The sequence below is a fragment of the Symphalangus syndactylus genome, chromosome 6, assembly GCF_028878055.3.
Source record: "Symphalangus syndactylus isolate Jambi chromosome 6, NHGRI_mSymSyn1-v2.1_pri, whole genome shotgun sequence".
Taxonomy (NCBI): Eukaryota; Metazoa; Chordata; class Mammalia; order Primates; family Hylobatidae; genus Symphalangus; species Symphalangus syndactylus.
Genome location: NC_072428.2, coordinates 20,420,595 through 20,430,586, shown reverse-complemented (window position 1 = coordinate 20,430,586; position 9,992 = coordinate 20,420,595). Strand labels below are relative to the sequence as shown.

The 9,992-nt window shown below is 42.9% G+C and overlaps 1 long non-coding RNA gene across 2 annotated transcripts; it reads right to left on the bottom strand.

Annotated features, from left to right (window-relative positions):
• Nucleotides 1-2,374: 2,374 nt before the first annotated feature.
• On the bottom strand, nucleotides 2,375-8,709 carry LOC129484236 (uncharacterized). Of its 2 annotated transcripts, none has more exons than XR_010121284.1 (4): nucleotides 8,557-8,709; nucleotides 7,882-8,070; nucleotides 7,321-7,424; nucleotides 2,375-2,459 (listed from the first exon to the last, which is right to left on the bottom strand). It is a non-coding gene; the product is annotated as an uncharacterized lncRNA (long non-coding RNA). The 2 variants fall into 2 exon arrangements; XR_008658384.2 differs by lacking the exon at nucleotides 2,375-2,459 and adding an exon at nucleotides 4,571-4,695.
• Between the last annotated feature and the right edge of the window lie 1,283 nt (nucleotides 8,710-9,992).

Sequence of the window (9,992 nt, the reverse complement as noted above, 5' to 3'; positions counted from 1 at the left end):
AGTGGCGCAATCTCAGTTCACTGCAAGCTCCGCGTCCTGGGTTCATGCCATTCTCCTGCCTCAGCCTCCCAAGTAGCTGGGACTACAGGCACCCACCACCATGCCTGGCTAATTTTTTTGTATTTTTAGAAAAGACGGCATTTCACTGTGTTAGCCAGGATGGTCTCCATCTCCTGACCTCATGGTCCACCCACCTTGGCCTCCCAAAGTGCTGGGATTACAGGTGTGAGCCACTGCTCCTGTCTATTAAGAGTATTGACTCATACCATCACAAGGTGAGGTCCCACAATAGGTTGTCTGCAAGCTGAGGAACAAGGAAGCCAGTTTGAGTCTCAAAACTCAAAACTAGGGAAGCCAACAGTGCAGCCTTCAGTTGGTAGTCAAAGGTCCAAGAGTCCCAAAGCTTGGAGTCTGATGTTCAAGGGAGGCAGCATCCAGCACAGGAGAAATGTGTAGGCTGGGAGACTCAGCCAGTCTAGTCTTTCACATTCTTCTGCCTGCTTTTATTCTGGCCATGCTGGCAGCTGATTAGATTGTGCCCACCCACATTGAGGGTGAGTCTGACTTTCCCTATCCACCAACTCAAATGTTTATCTCCTTTGCCAACACCCTCACAGACACACCCAGGAACAATACTTTGCATCCTTCAATCCAGTCAAGGTGACAGTTGATATTAACCATCACATAGGCCATTCTGCACACAGTAGGATGTTCCTGCTAGATGCCAACAGCACTCCCCTCACCTCCTCAGCTGTGACAACCAAAAATGACTCCAGACATTGCCAAATATTCCCTGAGAGGCAAAACTGCCCCTAGTTGAGAATTACTGGTCTAGATGGAGGCACAATTATTCTTTTTCTCCCCCACTTGTCAAGATTATGAGTTTTCTTGACCTTGGCAAGTAATTTCATAACATATTTCCTGTGCTATTTCATGGAAAAACAAAAATAATTCTCGATGAAAGTGGTATTTTGACTTGAATTGTTTGAGGCAGGCCTTGTTAAAATACAACTGCAGGTTCTGCATTGTTTACTCTTCTAAATTTCCCTTGAGGTCATTGTCATTATGGACACCGAGTCACGCCTTAGCCACAGCCTCTTATGTTGTATGGTCGTCTTCAATTTCATTTTTGCATCTATCTCAGAAACACTTTCACTACTGTTGCTGCTTCCTAAAGGCTTAATAGATTTTTCACCCACTGGGTTCTTTTAAACCCGTTATTCTTTCTCTCCAGTGGATTGGGTTAAATTTAAATTCCATGTGCTTAAAGAATATTTTGTATATTTTAAAAATTTGATAAATTAGTTGAATTCAGGCAGTTAGTTCTAGATGCCTGATTTTAAGGATGTAGTAGTATTTCTGCTATAGAAAGAGAAGTTAAATTGTTGTGGAGAGCAGATTAGGAGAGTTACTTACATAAGTTGATTTTCAAATTTCAAACAATTAAATATTTCATATATTTATATTATAATATAATGTATGCACAACTGTCCAGGTTCATCGGATTTTTTGTGTATGTTAGTTTTACTTAGATGGTAAAGAATAGAACACAAAACAATAGGTGCTGACTATATAACAAATGTTCATTTACCTAGGTAAAGCCTAAAATATAACAATTAAGGCGGGGTGTGCTGGCTCACGCCTATAATCCTAGCACTTTGGGAGGCCAAGGCAGGTGGGTCACCTGAGGTCAGGAGTTTGAGACCAGTCTGACCAACATGGAGAAACCCCGTCTCTACTAAAAATACAAAATTAGTCAGGTGTGGTGGTGCATGCCTGTAATCCCAGCTACTTAAGAAGGCTGAGGCAGGAGAATCGCTTGAACCCACGAGGTGGAGGTTGTGGTGAACTGAGATAGCACCATTGCACTCCAGCCTGGGCAACAAGAGCAAAACTCCATCAAAAAAAAAAATCTGGTTTACATAAATTTAAAATAGCATGTATTTTTCTGACATGAAAGTAACACCTTCACATGACGTTCACTGGAAATACAAAAAGTGAAATGATGAAAAAGTACTTGTGATATTGTCACCCAGAGATGATTGTCACTATTAACATTTAGAAAATGTTTCCTTTCAGTCTTTCTTTCCTTTTACAAAACTGAGACCACCCTAAATAGTTATTCTGATTTTTAAAATCATAGTATGCACAGATATAAATATAACTAGTGTATTTAAACTGCCCGCCCCCCCCTCCGTAGGACTTTAGGTGATTTCCAGTTCTTCACCATTATATGTTTAGTGCTGCAATGAAAGTCTCTGTACATAAATCTTTGCACACATGCCTGAGCAGCACTTTCAGCTAAAACTTGAAAAGACAAATACAGGGTCAAAAGGTATGAATTTCTAAGACTCAATCCATATTGCTGAATTACCTCGGGAAAGCTATGCCCATTTTCAGTCTTTCTTTATTGGCAATTTTCTTGAAGGGCTTCCATCTTGATCTGTCAACCTCCAGGCCTGTGAAGACATTTCCCACAGGACATTCTTCAACTATGTCAATGTCAATGTAATAAGATCCATCTTAAGATATCTGTCAACAGCCTCCTTGGACCCATCTCAAACCATCTGTCAATGGCAACTCTAATATATTTTGGGAAGATGCTGATGCGGTTGCCAAAAAAAAGTTTGCAATGGAATCAGATTGTCCAATCACTCAAGTTGCAGAATTGAACTGTGTTAATGACATGTGACAATTTTATCACAATATCCAGAGACGCCATGCTAGGAACATGTCCTTGTAATTTTTTTTTTTTTTTTTTTTGAGACAGATTCTCACTCTGTCACCCAGGCTGGAATGCAGTGGTACAGTGGCGTGATCTTGTCTCACTGCAACCTCTGCCTCCTGGGTTCAAGTGATTCTCCTGCCTCAGCCTCCTAAGTAGCTGGGATTATAGGTGTGCGCCACCACTCCCGGCTAATTTTTGTATTTTTAGTAGAGATGGGGTTTCACCACGTTGGTGAGGCTGGTCTCAAACTCCTGACCTCGTGATCCACCCACCTCAGCCTCCCAAAGTCATGTCCTTGTAAATTTAAGGGCAGGCTGCAGGAGGAGGAATGGGAATTATCTTTCATGTGGCTTCTGTAGAACTCACACAATCCCAGCCATGTCGCAAACTTGGCAGCAAGAATTGACTGCCAACCCTTAGCTCCAGTCAAGACTATGCAGAAAAACACCGCTTAGATACAGGACTATATGACTTAGAAAGGTAGATGAGTATAATCTGACTATAACACATACAACTGTTACTTTGCTGTGGGTTTGAATTTCGTGCCTCCAAATGATCTCTAACCAAGACAAGTATGGTGTTCCCAGGAAATGGAAAGGACCAGCCTTCTTACACTATAGAAAGTACTTTCATAGGTGTATAAAAGTACTTTTCTTTCTTCCTTTTTCTTTTTTTCAAATGGAGTCTTCCTCTGTCCACAGGCTGGAGTGCAGTGGCACCACCTTGGGTCACTGAAGACTCTACCTCCTGGATTCAAGCGATTTTCATGTCTCAGCCTCTCAAGTAGCCTAGACTACAGGCACGCGCCACCACGCCTAGCTAATTTTTGTATTTTTACTAGACATGGGGTTTCACCATGTTGGCCAGGCTGGTCTTGAACTCCTGACCTCAAGTGATACACCTGCCTCAGCCTCCCAAAATGCTGGGATTACAGGCATGAGCCACCACACCCAGCCCATAAGTGCTTTTCATTACTGTTTATTACTGTTATCATACTTTTATTATTGTTCTGGGGTGACTCTGAAACCCAGAATCTAAAATATCTGGAGAACTAATTCATTTTATTTTGATGCACAAAATTGGTGTCAGTAATCGCCTGGTCTCATCCTCTTACCAGATCCTCGCTGGCAACTTGACCCTCATCAGGAATCATAAAGCTGGAATTAGCCTTTAACTTTCAAGGGCTGGTGTATAGTCTAGTCTAAGTTTTCAAGTGGCCAGAGTGGTCTCTACCCTCAAACGGACGAAGTGTTCATGGGTTCTCATTGCTCTGAACCACTGGCTAATTGAGTCACTTTCTGAACTGTCACAGACAGTACAAAGTCCCCAGGCATTCAGGCTGTTCCTTAGCTCTCTGGACCATATTATCTCCTTGGCATCTCATCTAAATGCAACACACCACCAAAGTCAGAGCAAGCAGAAACCACAAGGAACACATAAGAGACAGAAGTCAGGGACCTACCGCTTTGCCAATGAGGCAGACTAGAAAGGCAGGCCTGACCCAAATTGCTTCTCACTATAAATAGCTTTATTAAGAATGGGTTGTACTTAGCCACCCCTCAGATGAAATCAAAGCATCTTGAATACATTTCCTGGATGTGGTCTGTTGGGTACAAGAATGACCCAAATTCTACCACGGTGAAACCCCGTCTCTACTAAAAATACAAAAAAATTAGCCGGGCGTGGTGGCGGGCGCCTGTAGTCCCAGCTACTCGGAGAGGCTGAGGCAGGAGAATGGCGTGAACCCGGGAGGCGGAGCTTGCAGTGAGCCGAGATCGCGCCACTGCACTCCAGCCTGGGTGATAGAGCGAGACTCCGTCTCAAAAAAAAAAAAAAAAAAAAAAGAATGACCCAAATTCTTTATGTCCGTACACTGTAGCCAAAATTCATCCAAATGGCATTCTCCTGGAATGGAGACCAGAACCTGGCTTATCCATCTGCATGTGTTCTATGGATATATTCCTACCCTGAGTGTAGGAAAAGAAAGGGGGAATTAGAAACATAGACATTTTTTAAGCACTTCACCCATTTTATTGCATGTAGCTGTCCCAATAATTCTACAAGCCAGGACTTTTATCTCTTTCAGAGAAGAGCAAAATGAGGCTCAGAGAGGGTAAGTATCTCACCCTAAGTCACACAGGAAGGAAAGAAATGGCAAAGCCAGGACACGAGTGTGAATCAAACTGCCCAATTTTTTTTTTTCTTTTGCTTTTTGAGATGGGGTCTTGCTCTGTCACCAGGCTAGAGTGCGGTGGCACAAGCTCGGCTCACTGCAACCTCTGCCTCCTGGGTTCAAGAAATTCTCCTGTCTCAGCCTCCTGAGTAGCTGAGACTACAGGCACACACCACCACACCCAGCTTATTTTTGTATTTTCAGTAGAGATGGGGTTTCACTGTGTTGGCCAGGATGGTCTCAATCTCTTGACCTCGTGATCTGCCCACCTCAGCCTCCCAAAGTGCTGGGATTACAGGCATAAGCCACCTCACCCGGCCTCAAACTGCCCAATTTTAAGGTCTCTGTACTCTCCATCATCACATAGCAGGGGGTCTCAAGTAGGCAAATTTCTTATGGATTGACTTCTGAGATGGCCATGTCCCTACAGATGTACGATCTTCTATCTTTGCCTTAGAGTTGCTGTTGAGCTATTGCGGGGAAGGAATTGGGGAGGTGGTGAATCTAGGAGAGTTAGTCAGAAAGAGGACTCCAGGGGTTACATCACTTTGATGAAAAACTAACATTATAAGGCATGGCATATTGGTTATAAATTTGCGCAATTTTTATGTGTCAATTTCTCTGTCTGAATGAACCTCATCTATCCTATATCAACACAAGTAATTTGTATGAGAGCCCTGACCATCTATGTTATACCTAGAATTTAGAATTGTTTTTCCTTTTCTTTCAATCCTGATTTAGCGTGGAATTCAGAGTCAGTGCAGGCAACTCAAGAGTGTATGATCACTGCAGAAACAGGCTGCCCAGCCAGGGTCACATTTCATAGTCCTCTGAATGTAGCTGGCCCCATGTGGTCATTTCTAGTCCAAGGTAGTTAAGAAAGAGATATGCTCCTTCACGCTTCCTCTTTTCTCTTCCACCTGGTTGCAAAGAACTTTGCAACTAGACGTGGTAGCTCACACCTGTAATCTCAGCACTCTGGGAGGCCAGGAATTTAAGACCAGCGTGGGCAACATAGTGAGACCCTCATCTCTACAAAAAAAAAAAAAAAGAAAGAAAAGAAAGAAAGGAAGAAAGAAAGAAAGAAAAATTAGCCAGGCATGGTGATGTGCACCTGTGGTCCCAGCTACTCAGGAGGCTGAGGCAAGAGGATCACTTGAGTCTGGGAGGTTGGGGCTGCAGTGAGCCGTGATTGCACCACTGCACTCCAGCCTGGGTGACAGAGCAAGATCCTATCTCAAAAACAAAACAAAACTTGAATATGCCTCAGAACCAACTAGAAGGCTGTTAAAATACAGATTGCTGGGCTCTATCCCCAGAGTTTTTCTTCAGTAGATCAGGGACTTGATAATTTGCAAGTCTTACATGTTCCCAGATGTAGTGGATATACCAATCTGGGCACCACAAGTTGGGAACCACTGCCCTAGGGCAACAGTAACACTGGCTATACTTTAGACACCCCTGGAGGTGTTTCAAACTTGTTGATGCCCAAGCTGCAACTAAAACCAATAAAATCAGAATATCTTGGGGATGGGGCTCATCTATTAGCATAAAGCTCCTCAGGTAATTACAACATTGAGTTAAAATTGAAAATCACTGGTGTAAGGTGGAGCCTTAAGATTGAAGAAACGTTGGTTCTTAAATCATTGAGTGGAGGAAAGCAGCCTGCCTGGAAGAAATGCCCACTTTGGATTGTTATACGAACAGGAAATAAAGTTTTACTGGGGTAGGCTGCTGAAATTTTGGAGATGATTTACTGTTGCAGCTGGCATTATCCTTATTAATACTACAATGTTGACTATTAAGAACCAGCTTTCAAACATTCTGTTGCTTATCCTTTTAATTCCTGCCTCGTTCTGCTCTGAGAGTATTGATCTGATTGGTTAGATTCTGCAATACTTAGTGGCCCGTATTTTCTAGAGGTGGAACTTACAACAGAAATAAGGTTATATACAGCACACGTAACATAGGTATAGCCTCTCTTCTTTCTCTCTTTATCCTTGTGGCCAGAATAGCAGGGTAGCTCTAGTTCATTCTCTTCCTTTCTCCCCACCCCTTCACTTTTTCTCTCCTTGGAAACACAGTCCTCCTCCCACCTGGAAGCAGGTTCAGATTTCTTCACTCAGTTTGAAAGGACTTGGGTAGCCACCATTCGGCAAATATTCTAGGCAAAGGTGACAAAATACTTTCGCTTTCTTCTCTGATATAGTTGAAAACCAGGAATCAAAACCAAACCACAAAAAACCTGAGCCAATACACATCAGCCAGAGGCAGAGAACATGAAACTAGAAAGTCGAACAGGTAATACGTGAGAATTGGGCTTGAACCACAACAGGCAAGAAGCATGAGGTCCACTCTTGCTCAAGTTTGCATTACGGTTTTTCACCAAAGCTCTCTCTAAAAATAAAGTGCTACTTACCGCTCCTGTGAAGGCACTGCTGAGAAATGGGGCTAGCAAGCCAAAGGTGGGATTCAGGTGTTTCAGGGTCCTCTGGCCAAATGTCTTCATCGACCCTCCATTAGCTAAAAAGACGGTGTAATTGTGCAAACATAAGCATTTAAAAGGCATGGTGACCAAAAACAGATATGGATGACTTTTATTGAGGAATCAACCCATGTCTGTGTTCACTCTAAGGGAGACTAATAAAAAACTGGACAGATTCCCCCCACCACCCATAAAAATGTCAGGTTTTTGATGGACAGAAATGGAAAAGCTAATGGCTCTAAAAGCATATGTTGCAAGTTCTGCCTTTTCATGATAAATGTAAAGGTCAATAGCCTCAGTTGAGAATCAGTTTCCTGGCTGACGGCAGTGAACTGCCCCTCTCCTGGCCACTCTTGTTCTTGGAGCTTCCCCTCAACTTTCCCTAGTGGGAAAAGGACAACTTTTTTGGTTGTGAGAAACAGAAAATCCAACCTAAAATAGTGCTCAAAGAAATTTTATTGAATCACGTACTGAATGTCTGAAATCAGGACTTACTTTAGACATTGATTGATTCGAGGGCTCAAGCACTGTCCTCAAGATCCAGTGTCTCTCTTGTTCTCGTCCTGACTTGACTGTTTTCTCAAACCCATGTTCCCTCGATAGATGAAGATGGCTACAGCTGCTCCAGTCTCATACCTCTCAAGTCAAGCAAGGATCTAGTGAGAGTCTCCTTCCCAGAATTCCCTGCAAAAGTCTCACTGTGTTTCTAATTAAGTCACATAATTATCAATGAGCCAATCACTGGAGTCCAAGGAAATGCAATACCTTGATGGGCTTAAACCAAAATCACATGCTCTACTCCTGAGCCAGGGTGAGTCATCCCGACAGAAAGAAGAAGGGATGGCGGAATTGTCAAAAGAAGGGGGATTAGATTCTGGACAACCAAAAAGGAACAGGTGTCTGGCATAGTATCCCTGACTTCCAGGGCCAATCAAAGAAAATTCTTCTTTAACTGTTTTCTCCTGAGGGGCAGCTTAGCAGGCACATGTGATTCCCTACATTATGTTTCCAACTAGTCACAATAAAAGGGGAAGGATGGAGACAGGAATAAGCCTGAAAAGGGAACAGAATTGAGGGGAGAGCTCTCCTGAGGAGGGAAGAATGAGACTGCAGAGTGGGGACTGTGTTATCCACTCTACACATCATCTTTCCCCTGGCAGAGCAGCCTACCCACACAGGAACCGGATCGCAAGAGCTGGTGGTGTTCTCTTTCCAATGGAGACTCATTAGGCCGATGCTTCCTTCCTTGTTTGCCCTGGGCGGCTTCTCTCCTGCCACTCTGTTGACACACACATAGATCCTCTTATGATGATGCTCCATGGAAACCAGGGATGGAATGAATCAAAAGTGGTCAGAAGAACCATTGTTCTCCCTTGTAAAATAACTGAACCCTTGTTAATCTGTTGCCAGCCTTACATTTCTCCCGGAGAGATCTCCATTGGCTGGAGGCTGTAAACAGGAAACTTGAAACCCTCAGTCATCCTTTGTATTACTTATTGTTTGCAGGCAGCTGCAGGGTATTCACCACCACAGAGCTTATGCCTGGGGTTGAGTCCTACTAGAGAGATGAGCAGTATAGTTTCTAAGACACAACCCGCAGAGGAGAAAATAGACTTCTTCAAAAGGAAAGCAGAAATAAGGCTCAGAATTGAGCAAAGACGCATTTTTAAATGGGTGACAGATTTGCAAGGATAGTAAAATAACTCTTAGTTTTACTTTGTGTACGATCAGCATGCCCACACACTGTGGCTATAGGAAAATGTAAAAATTTTTTAATTTCCTGTAGTCCGGCTGAAGATGGACTATTACTATGGACAATACTGAAGCTTTGGGACAACAGAAGTAAACTGCAAAGTAAGGCATACTTTAGAAATACCAGCAGATGCAGCTGGTGTCCAGGCTCGAGAGATCCTAGCTATAAAGATGGTATCGTGTGGGGGATGAGATCTAGGACCCAGACTATATGAGTGTGAATCCCAACTCTGACACTCACCAGCTGTGGGGCTTAACCTTTTTCTGCTTGTCTCATCATCTATAACACGGGGATAATAATAGTACGTACCTCATTGGGTTATTGTGAACATTCTATAGGTTACTATGAATAAAGTGCTTAGAACAATGACTAACGCATGGTAAGAGCTTGTATGTGTTAGCTATCATTATTTTTACGAAATAATCCTTCCCCATGTAGGTACTGGATTTGTTTGTTGAGTGAATAAATAGATGAATGGATAAAATCAGCCTTAGCATTCACTGTACATAAAACACCAACCTCTCAGTCCCATTTTGCCCAGGTCCATTTTCTCAGCCATGACTGGTGTGCGGTGAGGCTCAGACCTACTGGTTGTTTCTAAAGCCTTCTTGGGTCTCCACTCTGCAACTCCTGGAAGCTAGCTAACCCCCACCAACCTCTCACATATTTAAAAAACAAAGTGTAGTCTAAAATCCATTCAAGGAAAAAAGTTTATTTAAATAAAAATAAAACAAAGCAATATTGTCTGTGAAACAAGCACTTAACTAAATGAAACATTTTTCACTGTATGGAAGGGCTTTGAAATGGACCAAATGCATTACTGTGTACGTTCAGTGAAAATCTACGTGCTGTC